Here is a 21,929-nt window from a genome sequence, read left to right as displayed (position 1 = left end):
GGCAAAACCCCAAAACAATAGATAACCAGTCCCTGCTCTCAAAGAGCTCATAGTCTAATGGGGAGGCAACACAAACAACTATGTAGAAACAAGATATATACAGGATACATTGAATAATCAACAGAGGGAAGGCCAATGTTAAGGGGGAATCTGGAAGGGCTTTTCATAGAAGATGGGATTGTAACTGGGATTTGAAGGAAGCCAAGGAGATAGGGAGAAGAACAGGAGGAGGAAGAGAATTCCAAGCATGGCAGAAGGCCAATGAGTTAAGAGATGGGGGCTCTTGTGCAAGGAGGCCAGTGTCACTAGAATGCAGAATGTATGGGGGAGGGAGGGGAAGAAGGGGAATTTATTTATTTTTTTCTGCAGTGATAGGGAGCTATTGGAGTTTATTGTATGGGGGTGTGTGTGACATGGTTAGATCTTCACTTTAGGAAGATCAATTTAACATCTGTGTGTAAGATGGACTGGAGTGGGAAAAGACCCAAGACAGGGAAACTAACCAGAAGGCTGTTTCAATAGCCCAGGAGTGAGGTGATGAGAACCTCCCCTGAAACAGTTTCAGTGTCCGGGGAAAGAAGTATGGCATATGTGAGAGTTGTTACAAGGGTAAAATCAACAGGACTTAGCAACAGATTGGATATAGGAGGTGAGAGATAGTGAGGAGTTGAGCATCACTCCCCCTAGATTACAAGCTTGAGTGACTAGGAGGATGATGGTACCCTCAACAGTGTGAAGAAAATTTGGAAGAGAGGAGGCTAAGAGATCCAACTTCATAAACATTTATTTTTTAAAGTTAAAAGTTGTAGTTAAAAGTGAATATTGCAAAATTATAAAGAACAAACATGGCCCCAAAGAAGAGATATGAGAAGGTACTTCCCTCAACTCAACTCCTTCAGAGAGGAGGGAGGTTTATAGGTGTGTAACATTCCATATGTTTTCAGATTTTAAAAAATATATTAATCAGTTTTGCTCATTGTTTTTCCTCCTCTTTTTTCTATTAAATGATTTGTCATATAAGATGGTTTCATATAACATATTAAAAATAAGCATAATTGCTGCCTTTTGCTCCTGTATCACAGTTATTTCTGGATGTATCTCCCCATTTTCTTCTCCTCTCCCCTCCCCATATCACTGAATTGTCCCTAGAACCAAAGAAAAACAGTTAAGCAAAAAACAAATGATATGATGTCTTCGTTATGCAATGTTCTGATTTTGTAGTGCTCAACTTGTGCTGAGAGGAAGGAGGTCATCTTTCATTATCTGTTCACTTGGATCATTGCTAGTTTTTTAATTGCACTGTTATCAGAATTCCTTTTGGTGATTTTTAAAAAAAAAACCAACGCATTGCTGTGGTCATTATAGAGGCAACTAGATGGCTCAGTGGATAGAATGGAGTCAAGAAGATCTGAGTTTAAATGTGGCCTCAGACACTTACTAGCTGTGTGATCTTGGTCAAGTCACTTAACCTCTGCTTGCCTTAATCCACTGGAGAAGAAAATGGCAAACCAGTCTAGTATCCTTGCCAGTAGAATCCCATTGACAATGTAGTCTACAGAGTCACGAAGAGTTGGACAAAACTGAGTGACTGAATTATGATGGTCGTTGTATACATTCTGCCACTCTATTCGTTTACTCTGCATCAACTTATACTACACAAATTTTTCATTACTTTCTTATACCACTGTTTATCCAGCCATTTCTCAATTGATAGCTACCCACTTTGTTTCCTGTTCTTTGCTACCACAAAAACTGTTGCTATGAATATTTTAGCATAGATTTTAATTTTGTTTCTGTCTTTGACATTTCTCACAGTGGCCTTTTCAAACATTCCATTCCCTTTCCTTTTTCATATCCAACCACTTCCCTCTTCTACTTAGCAAAAAAACTTGCCTAAAATTTCACTCAAAAATTGGGTTCAACCATGACGATCTTCTCTTTTCAGGATTAACTCCAATCCTCTCCTCCATTGTCTCAGTTTCAAAGAGTCAAGTGACACTTCTTGCCAATGCCAATCCCTCCACTTGTGCCCTAGATCACATTCCCTCCTGTCCTTCTGGCCCCCACAATAATCTAATTTTCAATCTGTTATATATGAGTTCTTGCCCTAATCCTAACAAACACAGGTAAATATATTTGGTTTTGCTTCTGTTTGTTGTCCTCCTGCTTCTATGTATAAATATTCTTGGGATGCTCTGGCTTAGTTGGATATCATGCCAAGGTTTCTGTAGACTTGCTTTACCCTCTACTTGCTTTTGCTGCTTTGTGAGGAAATACTGTTTTCAGTCTTCCACCATTCTCCTTTATACTGGTCTGCAAATGAACTCGTCCTCTAAACTGGATTTGCCTTTGGTTACCATCTCTCCCTGCCTGGCAAAAAGGTCACATGTTTGCTGCCTCAGGTTCTTTGGGTATTTTGAAACCTGCTTTAGATTGGTTAAATTATGTTAGGAAGTCTCTGTCTCATGACCAACAAGCTAGGGGAATCGATATTTTTTCTGATACTTGAGAATTCTCAAACCTCTCCATAATAAGAATTATACATGAGATAAGGCATTTTTTCTGCCTTCATGGTCTAAGATACCAAGAACCCAAGCAAGGTAACAACCCAATGAACTACAGGCAGAGAAGACTGCTCTCTAATCCTTAAAGCATTCACTCAACAGTCTTTCCCCTACTAGCTATCACACTCAATCAGGAAGTACAAGGCAATCCATGGGAGTGAAATAGAATACAGCTCTGTGCTCCTCCATTCCCTCAAAGAAAATATAAAAGTAGGAGCTTGCTCTGGCTAGAGTTCTAGTATAGCAGTGTTCTGTGGGGCAACAGTACTCAGACAGAGAATTGAAGAACAAAGGGAACTGGGGCAGGATGCCAGTGTTATGTATGTAGATCCACCAAAACTGAAGTAAAGGATATTGGCATATAGCTAGGGCCAATTCTGTCTCCCTAGAAGTTAGTTGGGGCAGACACTGAGACCAGTGAACTATGAGTGCCCCAGCATTCAAGGGAAACCATCATGTCTGAAAGTGAGTTATAGTAGAATACAAGGAAAAAAGATCGAAATGCCTTAAAATCTCAAGAGGGGGGAAACTTGGTTAAAGATCTTGAATACAAGCAGATAAGCCAATAGAGGAAGATAAATTGCTTTGAGAAATAGGGATAGTCTGTGTTTTTGTCTTTTTTTTTGGAAGTAAGTTGGTTAATATTTATTACAAAGAACACTGGATTTGGAATGTAAAGATCTATATTAAAATGTCAGCGCCACCACTTATTAGATTTGTTACCTTGGGTATAGTTTTGCTTCCCCTACAGATGTTCTCTTATCTGTAAAATGAGTAGCTGGACTAGATGGTCCTCAGTTGGACTGAGATCCCTTCTAGCTGTAAACCAATGATCTTATGATCTCAATTCGTTAGGTTCAATAGCTTGTTTAAGAAGGTTGGGATGGCCCTGTTGTAATTATACACAATATCATCTTACTTTTATAATTTTCCCAGACTTGGGACTCATCTTGACTTTTGCTGTGACTACTAGATGGATTGAATGTGCATAGAATGTGATTCTCAGTTGACTCCCACATTAGTAATTTTCTGTTGTTAAATTCCATTTTTTATGATGATATTTGGTGCTCATCACTTCCATCCAGCACCTTCCAACTGTCTTTTTGGAGAAAGGATTCATCCTACATAAAAATGAGGCTTTGAATAGTTTATGTGCCTTTGGCTTTTTTCCATTTCATAATCCTAAATTGTGGTTTCCAACAGATTTTTCTCCATCCTTTTTTTGTGACTATGTCTGCATCAAAGTCTCCAACTGTCAATGTGTAATGCTGGCTTGTTTTTTAAGTAGGATTGTTGTAAAATTTTCCATAGAATTTTTCTACTTCCAGATTTGGTGCATTAGTTACCATTATCTTGATGGCTCAAGCTCATCATGAGTGAGATGCCAATCAAGATTGATAAACAAGTATTCCACATACTTCTTGTTGCCTTTGGGCACATGATGAAATGAGCTTTGTCAACTGTTTTATCTACTTCTCTAATGAAAGCTGTCCAACCATTTAGCTGCAACTTCTATATGATTGCTTGTTCAATATATAGTAATAATGTCATATTGAAGTGGCCTAGTTCCTCTTCTGTATCAACTCAGTTGTTGGACAAAGGTCTCATTGATTTAGCAGGCCAATTTGATGCTTAGGGGTGGTCGAAAAGTTACGTGACTCGTAGCACCTTCTGATTTTTTTCTGCCGCATTTACTACAAAAGCAAAGGACACACATTGAACTGAGGGCCATGTAAGTTTTGTCTTTGTGTCCTAGATTGTCATGGTCAAAGAATTCAGCAACTAGTGGTCAACTGGCTGATGAGCCTCTAGTTATTGAGCTGGTCTGGTTTTCAGATAGGGGGCACAGTCTGTTGCTGGGACCATGCTTGAAGCTTTTTCTAGCATGAGCGAAGCTGGCAGAGCTTATGTTCCACGGGCATGGACTTCAAGGACCTAAGGATATATACATACTACAGTGAAACATCCAAGTAGGACATTTGTGGAATGAGCATGAGACCTATCTCATTAATATGAAGAAAGTACATTTAACAAGAACGCTCCTTGTCTACTCCTATTTTAATCTTCGTGAAATAGCTTGACTGTGAAGGCTTTTGAAAGGAGTTTGCACTATCAGAAGACTGTTGTCTTTCTGTCATCTAATGAGAATAGTACAGTAAATGGTTTTCATGACTTTGAATTCTAGGCATCGTGTAGCAGGGAACTGTCTGGCTAAATAGCAACTTCATTTTTTTTTTCTGTTGAGAGACTCATGTTAATTTGGGAGTAGGAAGAAAATAATACTGTACTGGGGGCAAGAATATATGCAGGAATGGGCCTATGGGGCTTTCCTAGGGATCATGCACTAGAGAGTCCCTGGGAACTTTGGGTTTCATGGGACATGTTTCCTGGATTGGCTCCTGTAAACTTATTCCAGCCTCAGCTACAATAAGAAAAACACCAACCCTAAGTTATTATAAAATTGACTATCTTATTTTTCTGTTAAATCACTAGTTTCAAGACTGGAGTCGACTTGAGGATGATTTCTTGAACTGTTTCTTTCCTAGGTATCACTTGTGATAGTAAACTAACCAATTTGTACAGCAGATTATTTCATATATTTCCAATTACTTAGCTACTGAAATTCCATAAAGCCACTACAGGTCTTAGAGTGATTTGTGTATGTCTCCTACTAGACTACAAGCTTCATGAAGTGGTAATTTGAAAAACAAACAAACAAACAAACAACAGCAACAACAACAAAACTTCTGGGCACAGTACATTTGTCAGTGTTCTCAAAGATATTATTCTGAGATTTGTCTCCCTACTGTTTAAAACTTACAAATCTATGTGCTAACAGTGGTATCTGGTATCATTGACTTTAAAGGTTAATAATCCCCTTAAAAGCCCATTCTTATTGACTCTTTATCTCATTCCCACAATGTCTGTTTTAAACCTTGCCATGTTCCCTCTTCAATTCCACAGTTTACAGACTCCATATTTACAACAGATCACTTAGCTTTCTACTTCACTGAGAAGTCTGATACCACAAAAGAGCAGCATACTCAACTCTGATCTTTAAAACTCCTCAGCATCTTCATCCATTCTCTCCTGTCTCTAGTAAAGAGGCAAACCCCTTTACTAGAGTCTTTGTCCCATCCCCTTCCTCCTCCTCTAGTATTTTACTGCAACAATCATTCCCTCTGTCTCATAAATCTTCAATATCTTTTCTATCTACCTACAAATATGATCAGTCCTTAAAAAGAAGAAAAAACCTTCTCTTGACTCATCTACCCCATCCAACTACCATCCTATTTCTCTTTATTCCTTACAAATTATAAATGTAGAGCTACAAATTATAAATGAAGACTCCAAAGAGGCCATCTAGTCTAACCTCCTTATTTTAAAAATGAGGAAACTGAGGCCCGCATGGGCTAAGAGACTTACTCAAGGTTCCACAGACAATAAGTATCAGAGGCAGTATGGGTACCCAGGTTTTCTGCCTCCAGAGCCAATGGGATATTTTCTCCTTTCCTTCTGAGACACCATCTTATTCTAGTTCTCCTTTTTACCTCTTTGCTAATTCCTTTACTCTTTCCCTTACTAGCTACTCTTCTTTCTAATACCATAAATTTTTGCATCCCTCTAGGTTCTGAACTTGACTTTCTTCTTTTTTTTCCTTTTTCCTTTGTCAATCTCACCTCATTTCTTGGCCTCAATGATCATTTCATAGACATTTGGCCTGCTAAAGCTGAACTTTAAATATCATCTGCCTCATTTTACAGGCAAGGTAACTGAGTTCTTGAGAAGGTAAATAGCCTATTTAAAGTCATTCAGCTTGTGGTAGAGCTGTGATGTGAGCTTGGGTCTGTTGTCTCCAGATGCAGCCCAGACTTTCTCTATTTTCTATGAATTTCCCAGAAACACATCACCAACTGCATATAGCAAGCATTTCTCCACCTACACGCACCCCAAACTCCACATGTTCTCAACTGAGCTGAGAGTTTATTCTCTTTCCCTCAAGCCCTGCTCTTCCTTCTGATTTTGATTTGTGCTAGTTATGCCTTCCTTCATACACAGTCTCCCATGTTGGAAATCTTGGTATTATCTTTGAATATTCCTTCCCTTCACTTCTCATATCCAGTTACCAACTTCTGTCAATTCTACTTCTGCATATCTCTTGCCACCATTCTAGTACAGATAAGTGTCCTCATTATCATTTGCCTGGACTTTTACTATAGCTTTCTAATAGTTCTTTCCCCCTTCCACTCTCCTACCTCCGAGCCATCTTTAAAATCACTGCCCCAAATTGTTCTTCCTTATGCACAGGTCTGGCCATTTCTGTCCTCTGCTCACAATCTTTTAAAGATTCTGTTTTTCCACTGAGTAAAGTTCAAACTTCATTTGGACACATTGACCCCTCCCCTCCAACACACACACACACACACACACACACACACACACACACACACACACACACACACACACACACATCTGTCACCACCCTTCCTTTCCAACCTTTTTCTCACCTACTCCAAGAAGTGAAGAGATTTCAAGGAGAAATCTCACACCTCAGGATCACAGAAACACAAAATTGTAAATTTAGAGCTACAAGAGCTCTCCAAGGTCACCAAGTCCAACCCCCTTATTTTATAGAGGAGAAAACTGAGACTGGTAAAGGTTAAATGACTTGCCCAGGGTTTTCCAGCTAGTAAGTGTCTGAGGCAGAATTTGAGCATAGTTCTTTCTGACTCCAAATTCAGTGACTTATCTAATATGGGACGCTATCCTGTTGAGTGGAGAACAAAAACATGTGAGGTAGGAATAAAGAGCCCAGGTCAGCACTAGATTAGTGGTGGTAAGAGACTGGTAGGAAAGGACTCATTTGGGAAACTTCCATCAGGTGTGGGATGGGAAACTTCCAAGATCAAATAACTTCCAATTTTATTTATTTTATTTATTTAAGGTGCTGTACTCGTGTGTGCCTCATACAAAAGGAGTATATGTCCTGTCAGTTTCCTTTAAAATGTCCTACCCTAGCTGTAACTCTGCAAGACCTCCATAATCTCTTGAATTGGTTCTTCCCTGGCCATCATGTGAGATAATAAACTAACCAATTTATGCAGCAGAATATTCCATGTTTCCAATTATTTAGCTACTGAAAATAAAATGAAATAAAAATAAAGCCACTATAGATATTAGAGAGATTTATGTATGTCTCCTACTAGACTACAAACTTCGTGAAGGTAGAGATTCTGCCTTGCATAAACTTAATATCTCTCCTAGTGCCCAACACAGTACTTCATAATGATGAAACCTAGCATTTATATAGTACTTTAAGCACTTCTGAAATATTATTTTATTTTTGCCACAATCTTGGAATTTAGGTTTTATTATTCCCATTTTATGATGAGAAAAATGAGGCAGCTAGAGTTTAGGTGACTTGCCCAGGGTCACCCAGTTTGAGTGTTTGAGGCTGGATTTGAACTCAGGTCCTGGGGTCCATGGGGATTCACTATCCATCTAGCTGCCTGACCATATATTTAATTAAATGGTGACTAAATTGAATACAGTGGTAGTATCTGTTTTCTAATACTATAACATTTCACTTCCAGTCTGCTTTTGGGGTACCTATATTTTTCTTATTCTGGCACACACATTCTAATTAGTCCTAATTAGAACCTTGGTACCCATTTTGGAACTCATCTTTCCCCTGAAACCGAGCTGATTCTTACCTTGCTAATCTCTGTCCAGGGCACCGTCTTTCCAGTCACTCTAGACACTTTGGAGTTATCCTCTACTCTTCACTCTTTCTTTCTGTACAAATTCACTCATTTGCCAAGTCTTGTCATTTCTATGACCACAACATATCTTGCATCCATCCCCTTCTTTTCACTCACAGGGCCATCATCCTAGTTAGTATGTTATCACTTCTCACCTGAACTATTGTAATAGTTTACTAATTAATGTCCTTACCTCCTATCTCTCCCCTCTCTAATCCATACAGCAGCTAACCTGATATTTCAAAAGCACAAGTCTAACCATATCATTCCTCTGCTCAAGAAACTTCAAAGACTCCCCATTGTTCCTAGAATAAGATTAAACATCTCTATCATTTAAAGCTCTTCACAATCTGGCTTCAACCTATCTTTCCAGATTATTCTCATGACTTCTCATTCACTTTTAGTTCCAGTCAAACTGCACCACTTATTGTTGTCCAGACTGCATTCTGTATGCTGCCTCTAATTTGCCTTTTCATAAGCTGTGCTTTATGTCTAGAGTACTCTCCCTTACCCTTGCCTTTGACCCTCTAGCTCCCCTTAAAACTCAGCTCAAGCATCATCCTTGATGTTAGAACTCTTTACCCTCCCCTCCCCCAAATTACTTTATATGTAACAACATATCCTGCTGGCTGTCCCATGAAGGGTCAGGTTCTTTTTTTTTATCTTTTTTTTGGGGGGGGGGCGTCTATGGTTTTTTATGCTTATACCCCAGAGTCCCAGAGAAAATCACTTAAAGCTTAGGTTGGCTCATGTCTAAAGTCTTCCCAAAAGTGAGTTGAAATGTACTCAGTGTGCAATGTATGTCAGATATGAGAGAGTACTATGTATTTCCTATACACAAAGGAAATGTCTAAAATACAAAGGACTCATAAACATTCATTGACAAAGACTTAAAAACAGAAAACAATAACAGATAACTTATAATTTACTTTCCCAAGAGGTTGATTCTTCAAATACTAACTCATGAGGTATTTTGTGGGTCTGCTGAATAGCCATTTCCCCTGCTAACTGGATTCCATACTTTCTGATCAATTTCCTTAAGGACCAGGTCCTAGTAGTAATAATCTCTTCAGTGAAGCATTGCAGTACCTGCAGGGAACCTCTCCCAGGATGCAGCCGACAGTGACAGAAGGACCCGGGAGTTTATCACCTCTCAAACTCACAAGATTACATCCAAGGCTGGAAGTATCCTTCTCAGTCTGCTATTGGGTCACCTATAGTTTCTGGGGCACTTCCTTCCCTCACAGTAGAGAGAGAGAGAGTAAAAGCTCTAGAGTCTAGCTGGTTGGGTCAATGCTTTAAAGTCTATTGAGTAGGCTGCATGTTCCTGGCTCAGTGGCTGATTCTCTTTGACATATTATCTTTTCTTGGACCCCCACTATCGTTGTAGGATTAAGGGATTGCTGAATCATCCCAAAGTCCTTCATTGCCGAGTGTATGAACTTGGAAGTGATCAAGAGAGCCCGGCTTAGCGCCACACATGTTCCATGGGTTGTGTTCTAGCTAGAGCACATTTTTTTTGGAGGGGAGGACCTTTCTGATTGACACCCCCCCATTGCATTATATATTATATTTACTTATATGCACCCATTTTATTTCCTCCAATAGAATGTAAGTTTCTTGAGGTCAAGAATTGTTTCATTTTTCATCTTTGCAACCCCAGTACCTAGCACTGTGCTAGACTTTTAAAAAAAAATTTTTTGGTTGAGACCTATGATTTTCCTGGTGTAGGGACCTTCTGGTAAGAAAGCTCCTATCAAAGCATATACCCAACAGTTCTGCACCTCGTAGTCTTAGAAGGTTGCCCAGGGCACTGAGGGGTTAAATAATTTGCCCAGGGACACAAGGGACTCGGTTGTAGGGGACTTAAATCCACATCTTCCTGATTCTGTGGTTGGCTCTCTATTCACTTAATCTTGGAGCCTCTCACATAGGCATAATGTGTGTGTGGCTCATCATCTTCCTTCCATTCTCAATGTCCATGTTCTCCAAGGCTCTGTCCTAGCCCTTCTTTTCTTTTTCATCTATGCCCTTTTTCTTGGTGATCTCATTGTTACCATGGCTTAAGTTACTGCCTCTGGGCAGAGGCCTCCTGACTCTTTGTATCTAGCCTTCATCTTTCTTTTGACATTTAGTCCCTTTGCCTATGAGATATTTGCATCTAATGTCTCCTGGCACTGTGTACTTAGAATGTCCAAGACTGAATTTGGTATCTTTCCACCTCCAAACCCATCTTTCTCCCAGACTCACTGATTTTGAGGGGACAGTACCACAGTTTTCCAGTACCCCAGGCTCAGAACCTTAGAGCTGTATCTAACTTTCCTTTCACTCACTCCATATCCAGTCCTTGAGGTCCTGTCCTTTCTATTCTATAATGTTTCTTGAATCCATTCCTTCCTCTCCACTTATACCACCATGATCCTAGTTTAGATACTTATTACTTTTGCCTTTCTGGTATATCCTTTAAGCCAAAATAATCTAATGTACAAGGCAGATTATGTTAGTCTCCCTACTGAAAAGCCTTCAGGAATTGCTTACTGCCTTTTGGGTAAGGCACCAATACTTTTGTTTGCCGTTTAAAATCCTCCAAAATGTAGTTCTAAGCTAACTTTCCAGACTTATTTCGTTGTGATTTCCATATTTCCCTTTGTGTATAGAGCCAAACTGAACTGATTTTTCCTTGTTCTTTCCCCTGCATTGTCCTACCTTTGTGCATTCATCCAGCCTGTCCCCTATACATAGAACACACTATGTTCTTATCCATACCTATTGGAATTGTTCTTTTTCTTCAAAGCCCAGTTCAGGTGTCACTGCCTCTGTGAGTCAGTCCTTCTCTATTCCCCAGGTCAGTCAGTCAACAAGCATTTATTAGGTACTTACTATGTACCAGGTACATTGCCAAGTGCTGGAAATAAAGAAAGGAAAAAATCTGGTCCCTGGCCTCAAGGAGCATACATTCGAATAGAGGCGATAAGGTAAGAATAATCTTTCTCCAATTTTTTCTGGAGCACTTTGGTTATATCTCTCTTTTGCTCTTTGGGAATACATGTTACAGCCTCCCTAGTAGACTGTAAATTCCTCAAGGGTAAAGGTTGTATCATTTTTCTACCTTATCTCCCCAGGGCCTGGAAGGGTGCCTTGCTCCTATAGCAAATTATAAATGATTGTTGAATTGAATTGAATTGGATTCTCCATGGGTAATTTAGTTCTGATGTGAGATATCTGTGTGTAATTTCTTCCAGCTAGGAAGATTGTTAAAATAGTAAAATGGACATTTAATAATGGAGCTATTCATTCTTATAGTTTGGCGTCTTGGACCCTAAAGCAAAAGTTTCAGAAATTTCCCATTACCCTTTGTGAATAGCAGAATACATAGCTCTTCAGCTGAAATGCAGTGGTTACTTGCCTCAGGTTTCCTTTGGAGAAAAACAAGGTAGCTGGCAGATACTATTCTCCTTGATATGACTCTGTCTTGTTCTTCAGGTGTTTTGGCACTTTCTCCATGCAGACCACAACTACATGAATCATCGACCTTCAAAATGCTGAGCCTTTGACTTTTAATCATTGAGTAATTCCCATACTTTTAGAAGGCTTAGCTGAAATGAGTATTTTATGTAAACCCAGTGTTTTATGGAGCTTTAGGCATCACTGATAACATTCTGTTCATTTTGTTTGTTGAAGAGGCTCCAGATAACTGGACCTGTCTCTTGGAGTGTCCTTCAGCCTCTGGGTTTCCATACCAAATAAAGGCTGCTCGGGAACATTGCTACACCTTTGTTGCTTTGTGGTTGTTGTTGTTGAGGCCTGTGACCCCATTTGAGGTTTTCTTGGCCAAGATACTGGAGTGGTTTGCCATTTCCTTCTCCAGCTCATTTTACAGATGAAGAAATTGAGGCAATGAGGGTTAAATGACTTACCTAGAGTCCTACAGCTAGTAAGTGTCTGAGCCCACATTTGAACTCGGGTCTTCCTGACTGTGGGCCTGGCGCTCTATCCACTGTACCACCTAGCTGCCCACCTTTGTTGCTACCCGCTTACTGTTTAGGGTTTTGAATGAGGACAGGGCCAAGATGGAGGAAAGTTTGGCTAGCGTATCAGTTGCCAAATTATGAGATCCAATCTGAGAAAAATCAAAATTCTATGACATCCCATTCATTATTCCAGCCTGGTTAATAACTTACTTGAATTGGTTATTCACTCAAGCAAGCTATAGTATAGCAATTGAGAATAAAAATGATAAGAGTGATAGCATTTACTTTGAGGTTTGTGAAGCATTCTACATATGCTATCTCATTTAACAACCTGGAAGGCAAAGTTTTACGGATGGGGAAACAAATGGATACAGGTTATAAGACTTGTCTAGGGTCACATAGAAAGTAGATGAGGTATCTAAGGAAGGATTTGAACCCAGGTCCTCCTGTCTCCAATTCCAATACTCAATCTACTGCATCATCTAGAAGTAGAGAAGAGTTACTTTGTTATAGGCAACTAGCTGGCTCAGTGGATGGAGTGCTAGGCCTGGAGTCAGAAAGACCAAAATTCAGATATGGCCACAGACACTTACTAGCAGTCACTTAACTTCTTTTTGCCTTGATCCACTAGAAAAGGAAATAGTAGACCACTCCAGTATCCTTGCCAAGAAAAACCCATGGACAGGATGGCGTGTAATGGTCTATGAGATCATGGAGAGTTGGACACAACTAAACAACAACAACGTCAACCTTGTTATAACTGTGTTTACACTGGTTTGTTTCACAGAGATTTAGATGCTGCCTGAGGTTAGTCCTTCCCTTCTTTGTAGTTACTAAAAGACTTCTGGTCAGATTTCCTACCTGAGATGAGAACCATAACTAGGAATCCTGGTACTTGGGGCAAATTTAGTGATGGAGTTGTGGCAGTGGTTCAGAGGACAGAGGGATTCAAAATCTCAGAGGAACCGGTTGGGGAAGATGGCAAGGGAAGAAGAAAGGGGTGCCATGGCATTTGGAATCAGGGTGGTAGCCTTGAGTGCAATCACACTAACAAAGTAGCAGAGGCCAGTGAAGCATTGTTAGGTAAGGTACAGGGGCTGCTTCAGCTGAGGAGAAAGTATGTCTCTCATGTTGGAGTCCAGGGTCGTAGTTAAACTGATGTACCTCCTGTATCAGAACAGGAGTCAATTGCTTCTTTATCCCTCAGTGCTGCAGGGGCAGCTAAGTGGTGAAGTGGATAGAAGGCTAGGCCTAGAGTCAGGAAGACCTGAGTTCAAATCCTTCCTTAGATACTTACTAGCTGTGTGACTTTGGGCAAGTCACTGAACCCTGTTTGTTTCTGTTTTCTCATCTATAAAATGAGCTAGAGAAGGAAATGGTGAACCACTGCAGTATCTTTACCAAGAAAATCTTAAATGGGGTCATGAAGAGTCTGACATGACTGAATAACAACAAAGCAGTGTTCCTGCCTGTTACTGAGGACCTAAGGCATGGGCCAGAGGAGAAGGATAAAGGCGAGAGGAAAGGAGAAAAGGGGGCAAATCAAAAGAAAAGAGGGAGAGATAGAGGAGGGAAGAAAAAAATAAAAGGAGAAAAGAAATCTTCATTAAACTCCTTGAAGGTGGGGATTGTTTTAGTTTTGTCTTTGCAGTCCTCTTGCCTGGCACAGTACTAGTAGGTGCTTAATAACAGCTTGTTGTTGATGGATTTACTTTATCTTTAATAGGCTGGATCAGAGCCCTATATAACATGTGCCTGGGGAGGGGTACATTGATCGGATGATGCCACCAACAGCATGTAAACCTCCTGGTTACTCTGCCTAAATAATGTCATCTTATCATTCCTTGGGGCCCTGATATGGAGCACCATTTTGAAAGAAGATTGTGTGTATGTAGTCTGCTTCTTTTCTCCAAAACAATCCTAGGAGTGGCTCTGAACGGCCTAATGATTTAATGGTTAACTTTGAAATAGTTTCAAAAGATCAGTGCCTTTTGGCACTTAGATTGGGAATCTGAGGAGGGGTGTTGATTAAAACAACATCCCAAGAGAAATCCAGGAGAGATCAGAAGTTTAATTTAATACTAACAAAACCTCTTGGCTTTGATATGTTACACAGGACTCTGGCAAAACTTTGCATCCCTAAGGAGGTTGTGTTTTTGTGCTGTGATTGTAGGGGAAGCGGAAAAGTTAGGTTCTGAAATGAAAGGACTGTACAGGCAAAAGCTATGTCAGTTATGTCTGTTTTCTCAGGGCCTGGCACATAACAGGCACTTAAAAAGGGCTTTTTTGACTGACTGATTGATGTATACATATAAGATTCCTTCTCAGCTAGATACATATTATTTTTAAAAATTATTAGCCTTCATAATTTTATGAGAAGCAGTGAGGATACAATGCATAGAGATCTGGTCCCAGAACCAGGAAGACCTAGGTTCAAGTCTGGCCTTAGACACATACTGGTTTGTGTTATCCTGGCTGAGTCACTTTGTTTCCTAGTACCCTAGGGCCAGAGGTGTCAATGAGGCCCTGTGCTCCTTAAACTAGATTAAATTGTAATTAGGAAATATTTAACAAAATGCAATAAAACATAGTTAATTATTATATTTTATATTATATATTTATATATATAATATTTTAAAACTAAGTCACTATGGGATCTGTAGGACTCTTATGTTAAGATTGGTGGCCTTGTTTCTATTTGACTTTGACCCTACTATTCTAGGTAACCCTCTATGACTGTATGTTGCTAAGATGATGCCAACTTGCGTTGGTAGGAGTTCCCTCACCTGGTAGTTCTTTACATCAATGAAATCACATGTTCAGCCCCTATCCCCAAAGTAATTCAACTCAATTAATTATTAAAAGTTCAGAGGTTGGACCATGGGCTCATAAATCCCTGGAGGAAAGATGACCTTGGGCTTGTCACACAGGGGTTGGGAGAATTTTTTTCCCTCACCCTCAGAGCAGGGCAGCCTTATACATCCTAGTCCACTAGACTGTTCAGCTCTTTATACCCTTGTACCCTTCTGAGTTCCCAGCTCTCCCTTCCAACATTATCTTGGGTTGCTTTCTTTGTACTACTGGTAGAAAACTTTGGTAGTCGCCAGTTTCACGGGTTGAGAGTCATTTGAACTATACAGCTGAGTTTTGGGAGTAAATACTGAAAGGAGAGAATCTAGAACAGAGTTTCTTAACCCAGAGACCATGAGGTTGTCTTTTTTTTGGTGGGAGGGTAGAGGAGGATATTTTGAAAATTATATTTCAATATAATTGGTTTCCTTTTTGGTCCTATGTATTTTATTTTATATATTTAAAAACGTTATTCTGAGAAGGGGTCCACAGGCTTCACTGGACTGCTGAAGGGGTCAATGAACACAAATTAAGAATTTCTGCTCCAGAAGAAGTCTTTTCTTCTTTGGAGCTAGGAAACACTTTCTGCAGTGTTTGGGAGAGAATGAGCTTAATCATAGATGCATTAATGCCTCAAGTCATGTTAACTTGATAAGGATATGAATATCTTTCTAAGTGTTTTACCCTATACTAAAATAGTCCTTTTATCTCTTTCCTGGTCACAAATTAGCCAGCTTTGAACTACTCAATAAACATTATTACTGAATATCTGATCTAGTCACCTTCTTTGTGAAAGGTTGAGTTGGCTAAGAGGTGTAAGGAATCTTGCCATAGATCTTATGGTGGGGGGAGGGGAGGGGAAGTGCAGGGAAGGTTGCAGAGGCATTCTGGATTTTAAGTTGGAGGACCTGGGTCCAAGCCCCCTAAGGTGTGAGCCTGGGAAAATCACCACCTCTATCCGATATCCCTCAGTTTTTCATCGTTGGTGTAGTGCATATCCTATCTGCTTTGAGCAGCGGGATGGTCCAGTGGCTAGAGTCCCAGGCCTGGAATCAGGAGTACTCATCTTCCTGAGTTCAAGTCTGGCCTCGGGTGCTCACTAGCTGTATAACCCTGGACCAGTCACTTCACCCTGTTTGCCTCAGTTTCCTCATCTGTAAAATGAGCTGGGGAAGGAAATGGCAGACCACTCCAGTATCTTTGCCAAGAAAACCCCAAATGGGGTCATGAAGGGTTGGAGTGACTGAACAGCAACAATACCATATCAGAAGGGTTTGTTGACTGAAAATGACAGTGAGAGCAAGCCTGAGGTTATGTAATGCATAACACTCTGGGCATTAGAGTGTTATACATTAGGCTATGAGGAAGCTTTCTCAGTAGTTTGAGCCTCAGTTTCCTAGATAAATTAAGTCTCTAGGGTGGTTTAATTGCTTTTTTAGGGAAAAGGTTACCTACGTGGCAGGAACTTTCTAGTTTAATGGCCAGAGAACCTGAACCATAAGTGCTCTTTCTACAAGTGGAGAATGGTAGATTTCTACCAACAGGTCATTCTCAGTACATAAATCCAGGCCAAATAAGCCACCTTATCCATCCTTCAGAGTTTGATGGAAAGATTTTTGGTCTTGGCATCCAAAGGCCTGAATTCTAGTCTCCACTTTAACACTTCAATAACTGGGTGACCAGAGGCCAATCACTTCTTTGTGTCTCAGTATCTTCATTTGTAGAAGGAGAAATAAGGATCTTGAATTGCCTGCTTTCACTGGTTATTGTGAAGACAGTGCTTTGCAAATTTTAAAATACTTTGTAAATATGCATTGTTATTATTATCCTTGATCACTAGTTCCTAAGATTACCTTCCACTTATTCTGTAGGTATCTTGAATGTAATTATTTATGTTTTGTGGTCTCCTCCATTAGAATGCAAGCTCCTTGAGGGCAGGAGCTATTTTTGCTTTTTCTTTTTATCCCTAATGCTTGACAAATAAGGTAGAGATAGGGGCTAGACCTATGATTTCAAAGGTGTAGGAACCCATAGGAGAGGAATTTCCTGTACCAAAAAACTGTCAGCAACTTCTATGCAACTTGTAGTTTTATTAGAGATTTGCTTGGAGACACTGAAAGCTTAAGCCACTTGTCCAGGATGCACAACTAGTATGTGTCAGAGGCAAGGTTTGAACCTGGGTCTTCCTGCTCATCCGTTCTCAATCTACTCCCGCACACTACCTCTTGCCTGGTATATAGTAAGTGCTTCATTGCTGCTTGCTTGATTGACTGCCTTCACAATGCCAGACCACAGAGGGAGAACACTAAAGACAGACATCTGTGGACAGGGTTTCAAGAGGGTAAGGTCTTGTAGCACTCAGTTTTACTGTATAAAATATATTGTCGTTGTGGTTGTGTAATTTTTCAGTCATGTCGGATCCTTCATGACCGCATTTGGGGTTTTCTTGTAAAGATATTGTAGTGATTTGCCATTTCCTTCTCTACCTCATTTTACAGATGAAGACACTGAGGCAAAAAGGGTTGAGTGAGTTGCCCAGGGTCCCACAGCTGGTAAGTGTCTGAGGCTGGATTTGAACTCAGAAAGATAAGTCTTCCTGACTCCTGGCCTGGTTCACTTTGTCACCTAGATTCCCCATATAAAATGTAAATCTCCTTAAATGTGGAATTTTTAAAAATATAGAGAGATTCATGGACCAGTGATTAACAGCACTTTTGAAACTACACCAAACTGATATTTTAAATTAAATCACAATATCAAAGAACAATAACACTATAGAAATTCATTCTTTTCCCTAATATGATATTTTATCCTAATCTGGGATTTGTTGTCTAATAGATATTTTCAAGGAATATCTTCCACATTTACTTTTTGAAACATCTAAAATCATTATTTACTTAGAGACAGATTTTAAAAATCTCACCAAAGGACAAACCTTTTGATACTGTAACAGAAATTGATTTTAGACACAAAAAAGAATTTTCCCCTTTTTATGCAAACTACTAACAGAGCAGTTTTATGTGCTTGTTTATTCATTTGTTCACTTATCAATCCATCTATTAATTAACCTAGGTGAAATTTGTTCTTACCTGTTTAGTGAAGTTATGAGAGAAAAGTGAAATACCTGAATCTATGTCAAGTATACTCCCTCCAAGGTGCTAATAGAACTGGCCAAGAATGTAACAAATGGAACCTTGGAACTAACTATAAGAAGCTAGTTATAGTCCCAGACCTGCCATTTACTAGCTTTATTGAACTTATTAGAATTTCTTAACCTCTTCCCTCCTCAGCTTCCTTATCTGTAGAATAAAACTTGGCTGCTTATCATCAAATTAGATAATTTATGTTAACGGATTTGTAATTGTAAAAGTGCTATTTGATGTCAATATATAACACACATGAAAGTAATTTGTATCGTTCCTAACAAAATGCCCACACCACCCATACCACAGCCAAATAGATCCATTGGCATCTGGGATGAGGCCTAAGGGGCACCTTGGCATACTTAAGAGTTAGGAAAGATTGAGCTGAAAGAGGTGGTCTGATATAGTCAAGGGACCTGTGTTCGAATTTCTCCTGTGTTATCACCACCTGTGTGACCTTGGGCAAGTTCCTTAACCTCTCTGGGCCTCAGTTTTTGCATCTGTAATGTAACTGGCCTGGTTGAGGGCCTAGTCCTGGGGGTGTGCACAGAGGAGCCCCTGTGGATATTTGTTGAGCCTGTTTTTAGCAGTGCATGATGACAAAGAACTGAGAGACCCTTTTAGAGCATGTGACTCCCACTTCTACCATTGAATCCTTCAAGGGCAGCTACATATCCCCCCTCAGAATTATAGGCATACTCCCTGAGAGGCTACTCGTGGCCTTCTAGGTCCTTGGGTGTAGCTTTTCGACTGAGTCCAAGTTTTACACAACAGATCCTTGTATTAAGGGTGTGGCAGCAGAGGTCTCTGGCATAGACTCCCGGCGCTGGACCTGCAGAGTCTTCTCTTAACTTTTCCATCTCACAAGGTCAGTCTGCCTCCAGTGCTCCTTCATCTAGGAGCAAGAAAGAGTAAACATGACCGGGGCAGAATCAACAGAGGTGCTGTGTGGTTGTGAGGCTACATGATGACTGGGTGGGAGAAGGGCACCCCAGAGGCTCACAACGTGTCTTCGTCTTCACTCAGACTGCCAGGGAGAAAGAGGAGATTTGGTTGGTTAGTGCCTTTTGTGCAGTTAGCATGCAGGAAACAGTCACAGGGTACCCACACAAGCTCTGAGGAGGAGAGCCAGGCTTCTCCATTCTGCATCACCACATACTTCCAGAAGGAGGGTTACCAACCATCCTTGTGGGTCGCCTGCTTCCATGACTGCATTTTCCTCATTGGCCAGTCCCCTGTTCCATTTAAAATGAAAAGGTTGGACTACATGGTTTCTGAGGTTCCTTCCACCTCTAAATCTGTGACCCTACTTTTTTGTTTTAACATGAGATCTAAATTTTCATATTATATTACATAACCCAAAACTGTCTGTTAGTAAAAGGAATCATACAAATGAAAAAAAAAATGAGATGCATTTTTTAAAAGTCAAAACATCATACAGAAATATAGATAAACACACTTCATTCTACTTCTACTCATTTTGTATCTTGAAAAGAGCTTCTTTGGGTACCTTCCGAATCAATGATTAAGTTATTGAGTATATATTTGTGACCCCACTTTTTTTTCAATTTTTTTAAACATTTGTTTTTGAAACTTTGGGTTCCAAATTTTCTCCTTTCCTCCCTCCCCACCCACCCTCACTGAGAAGGCAAACAACTCAATACAGGTTATACATGTGTAGTCATGCAAAACACTTCCATAGTGGTTATGTTGTGAAAAGCTAACTATATTTCCCTTACTCCTATCCCACCCCCCATTTATTCTATTCTCTCTTTTGACCCTGTCCCTCCTTAGAAGTGTTTGATTCTGATTACCCCCTCCCAAATATGTCCTCCCCTCTATCATCTCCCTGCTTTCTTGTTCCTCCCCCCCTCCATTTTCCTGTAGGGTAAGATAGATTTCCATACCCAACTGAGTGTATGTTATTCCCTCCTTAAGACAAATCCGATGAGAATAACATTCACTTATTCCCTCTCACCTTCCCCCGTTTCCCCTCCACTGTAAAAGCCTTTTCTTGTCTGTTTTATGTGAGGTAATTTACCCCATTCTACTTCTCCCTTTCACCTTCTCCCAGCATAATCCTCTCTCACCCCTTAATTTTATTCTCCAAATATATGACCCCACTTTTAATGCTTACTAGCCATGCGATCACAAGCAAGTCACTTAACCTCTCTGAGACCAACCAATTGTCTATGGTGGGAGTTCCCACACCAGTGAAATCACAGGTCCTTAATCTATCATTGAAAGTTGAGCTATAAACATAGGAGAAAGGAGAAGAAAATATTGAAGGGAAAGAGAAAGGTTGACACGGCACAGAGGTCAATGTTATACAGAGTTGTAAGGTCAATTCTAGTTATCTTTGCGTCTGTAACGATAATAATGATATACTTGATTTTCTGACCTATAGGATAGAGACTGAGTATTTATCAGTCTGTGGAGAGAAGTTTCTCAGGATTCACTTTAAGGGGAAAATTTCTTTTGTGTTCCCATGTAATGTTAATATAACATAATAAAATAGAGGTGCACGCGTTCCAGGCCATGGCATTTGGGAGTATGGTTGAAGGTGGGTATGAGCCAGTGGGAAACATATACAGTATTCTCCAGGGCATTTTTCTATTGCCAGACTGTACATTTGGCTTTACTAGCATATGTAGGAATGTAAATTTATTCGAGAGGCACCAAAAGTCTCCCTGTCAAAAACAGTTCCCCTACTGACTGTTTGAAATTCATACTGTCATTTAGGTTAAGACACTGTGTCCAGAAAACTCGTGTGAATAAGCAAACTATGACCCAGGAAAGCCAGCACCTAAAACCATTAGCACTCACTGACACATTCTCTCAGATTAATTTAACAGATTAGCAGCTTTAAGAAGAGACAAGCCCTGAGGTATGACACATAGGACAAGTAAACATGGGGAGTCAGAGAGGTCAGGAACAATGTCTTCTCATGAAGGGCAAGACAGAAACTAAACTGCAACGCAAATTCTGCCCATGGAGGAGAGAATTCAAACAAATTCCCAAAGCATCTTCAAGGCCACTTAGAAGTGGGTATTAATTTGGGGCAGCTGAAGCCACCATTCGATCATTTAATTAAGACGTGTTTCTACTTTTATATCCAGCATTTAATACACATAATAAGTACTTAATCAATGCTTTTTTTCATTCATTCATTGACTCCTATGTTCTAGATGCTATATTAGGTACTGAAGACAAAAAGACAAAAATGCAAAAGTCCTTGCCCTCATGAAGCTTATCTCTTATGGGGGAAACAAAATATATGCAGAGAAATAAATATAAAATGTAAAATACATACAAAGTACATAAATATAGGATAGTGTGTGTGTGTTAATGTATGTGTGTGTGTGTGATGTGGGGTCACACCTGAAGAACGTAGAAAGTGGTACTTGAGCAGAGCTTTGAAGGACATTTAGGGGAGGTAGAAATGAGAAGGGAAGGCATTCCTGGTATGGGAGGCAGCCTGGGCAAAAGTACAGAGACAGGTGACCAAATGCCAGTTTGATTGACTGTAATACTTAAAGGGGAGTCATATGTTTGGAAGGGTAGTCTTGGATCCAGAATGTTACTATAGTGAGTACCTGATGTGAACTAAGAATTTCTAAGGAATATTACAGGGGAATT

This window comes from Phascolarctos cinereus, unplaced genomic scaffold (assembly GCF_003287225.1).
Source record: "Phascolarctos cinereus isolate Bilbo 61053 unplaced genomic scaffold, phaCin_HiC Scaffold_1;HRSCAF=81, whole genome shotgun sequence".
Lineage (NCBI taxonomy): Eukaryota > Metazoa > Chordata > Mammalia > Diprotodontia > Phascolarctidae > Phascolarctos > Phascolarctos cinereus.
Note: the sequence above shows the minus strand (reverse complement) of the source record.